The following is a 3,253-nucleotide window of genomic DNA, read 5'->3' as shown; positions in this document are numbered from 1 at the left end:
TTGTTCACACTTGGCTAAACTATGCACCTGTGTAAATTAAATGCTGACCTCTTCATCATATCTCAGCATGATACAGAGATCTACCAGCATAAAAATCTGTTAAAGATGACTACTTCTAAGACTTAATCTTCTTGACAAAAGTGCTAAAGCATTTTACTAGAAAGAATCTTAATAAAGACTGAAAGTAAATGCAGAATTGTCAGACAGATGGAGGAATCATGCAGAGGAACAGGCAGCCAGCAATGGATAAGAAACTATACAGGAGGGTGTAAAGCTAATTTTAATCAACTTTATTCTTCTTGTTTTGTGAGTATTGGGTTTTTTCAGTTTTGTGCACAAAACAGTTTTGTGCTATCAAATGGGCAACTGGCAATTACACTCCCATTCCTACTAGAAATAGCTGGAATGGTTATTGTTGTTGATATTATTCACAAAACAGGGCTTGGAGTCAGCCTGGGACTCCCACTGTGCAAGGGACTATACAGATGCAGAATGAAAAGATAGTTCTGTTTTAAAGCATCATCCTATTTCACTGTGTTGAGAGTGAATCTGTGTTCATACAATATCCCTCCCCCCAGAATGCTGGGTTGGGAGATCTAAATTTGGACTGATTTTTCCATAACAAGTAAGGATAAGAGACTGGAAGCTTTGCTGCAACAATAAGAGCCTTCGGCCCCACCCTGCTCATTTGGCTTTTGAAATAGCCTGAGAGTCACATTTTAGAATCTCCCAATTTAGTACTTGTTAAAACTAGATATTCATGAATAACCAGCGGGCAGAGTTACACGGGGCCAACATTGCAAGGCAGTTGCCCCTTGATCCCTGGATTGCACCCAGGCTGGAGGGAAATTCCTGCAAGCTCAAGTTACCTCCTCTGATAGGTGCTAAAAAATATACTCTATTTGCCTAATGAGGGGCAGGTATTTTTTACTGTATTTCATAGGAGAGAAAAACATTCAGTGACAATGAGCCCTTGCAGAAGGTCATGTTAATCGTGATAATTTGTGAGAAGAAATGGGAAAGGGAGCAGCAGAAGGAACCCCCAGTGGAGAGTACTTCAGTAGAGTTTCAACTATACATTTTCCAGAAAACCATTTTACTTAACTCAGCCTATGTTTTAAAATACTAACATCACTATGCCAAAGAATTTATTGTTTGATCATCTGAGATTTCATTTTGTTGTTGATAACTGAACTCACCTAGAATAAAAATTTATTGAGTCTGTAAATACTGGTCATCTTCTTCAAACTAATCTTTTAAATTTTAAAATTACTATATTGTTTTTCAGCCTCAAGATCTTAAGTTTTCTGAAAGAAAATACAAAGGAAAAAAGAGGTTTTCGATGACAGCAGAAACTCTGAACACAAGTCTTCAGACAATGCTCAGGCTTCCTAGCTTTGGACAAGAGAACAGAATAAACCAAAATGTGCCATTTTCAGTACAGTTTAGCTTTTGCTTCTTTATAGAAGCCCAACAAAATGCAGCAAATCACATCTTTGAAAAATATATATTTTATCGGCTAAGTATCCTGAGGGCTTATTCTCAGTAACAATGAGTTATGAATAACTCATACTTCCTAATATACCCTGGATCTCCATATTCAGCTCCTGCAAAGAAGCTGAGCTCTACTCTTTTATCATCTGTGCTCCTTCGGTTTCCTAGCCCTGCAGTGCCATACTCAGTGGGTCTGACATGGCCCTAGCCATGCACTCAGCCATCTCTGTGGATTGCCAGGGCACCCTGCCTTCTCCAGAGCCCTTCTTGGGCATCCATAACTGTGCCTGGGAACAATCAGACAATGCTCAAATGCTAAATAAAGGGACACAGCTGACAGAGCATGTCCTAACACTTAGAGAAAGGGTGCAGCTGCATTCCCAGATTATACTCTGGAGCTAGGAATGGTTGCCACTTCCTCCCCTGACACAGTGTACTCTTGAGGAATATAGGTAGTTTAACACTACTTGGCTCTCAAATGTCTTGTTAGAAATTTAAAAGCATCCAGCAAGCCTTCCTTAATTTCAGGAGGTGAGTGTGACTGTGTCACATCATCTGATGCAGGTGATGGGTATGTGGGGCAGCAGCGTGCACTGGCCTCACCTGTGTGCCCAAACCACAGTGGGCTGTGCTTTTGGTAGCCCTGTCCAGAGTGTGTACAGGGCCTGTGCTTAGCCCGCTGCAGGGAGAGAGATTGGAGATCAAGGAGGAGACATTTTACCCACAGGCTTACTGCATCTTTTTTTTCTACATATTCTCAGGAAGCAGAGGGAGCCCAAAGTGGCCCCTGAATGCTATTGGAAGTGCCAAACCTCCAGCTGTGCTTGCTTTTCATATTGTTGTTTAAAAGTAAGTAATTACCATGTGAGAAAACCACAAGTGGCGTTTGATTTTTATCACACTCCTGTCCCTCCTCCCTTCCTTTCTTCTCCTGCTCACCCACCAGTACCACTGCCCCCCTAGTCCCCATATGTGGTCTGATTTGTCTTGTGCAACAAAAGTGCTGCTCAAAACTCAGCTAAAAAAGCTTTTCCTAGCAAACATAACCCCACAAGGTCACAAAGCTTCTTGTTACTGTGCTTTGCAGGTTTCTATTTCACAAGTGCCCAGAGCAGCACCTGCACAGACACCAAGGGATCCCCATCCCTCAGCCAGGCATCCCCAGCAGCCACTGCCCTTCCCAGGCAGCAACCAGTGCTGCCTCTTGGATCCACGCTCCACAGTGGATCTCACAGCATCCTTCAGACTGCAGAATGAAGAAAACCCTACACCACAGTGCAAGGTTTGTCGGTGTTTTCTCACTGTCTGATTTTCAACTGGTGAGCTTAGGAGCCATAAGTCATTTAGTTGCACCAGCAGGAGCAAAAGATGAGCTGATTTAGCCCACTGCTCAATGCTGGTGTTATTTAGTATAGGCATTCCTTAAAAATGTCATCTGCTCATGTTAAATAAATTTTAAAAAATAGACGTGGCCATTCAGACAAACTTCCAGCACTGTAACACTTAGGGAACTTCAGCTCCCTCAGAGGAAAAGAGCTGCAACTGCAGTTTTTCCTTACAAGCTACACAAACAATAGACTTCTATTTGACTAGAAACTAGGATGCTTCTTTGTATTATTCTTACTCCGCTACTGAAAGTATCTTCTGGGAAGTACAGACTGTGCAATCCCTTGAGGTCAGCATCTCCCAGGAGGTACTCAGCAAGCTACCATAATCACCTGTACTACTGATTGTACTTGTTAATGGGATTTGACACCTT

Source organism: Pyrgilauda ruficollis, unplaced genomic scaffold (genome assembly GCF_017590135.1).
Source record: "Pyrgilauda ruficollis isolate IOZ18807 unplaced genomic scaffold, ASM1759013v1 scaffold42, whole genome shotgun sequence".
Lineage (NCBI taxonomy): Eukaryota > Metazoa > Chordata > Aves > Passeriformes > Passeridae > Pyrgilauda > Pyrgilauda ruficollis.
The sequence above is the reverse complement of the archived record's forward strand: the minus strand, read 5'-3'. Positions refer to the sequence as shown.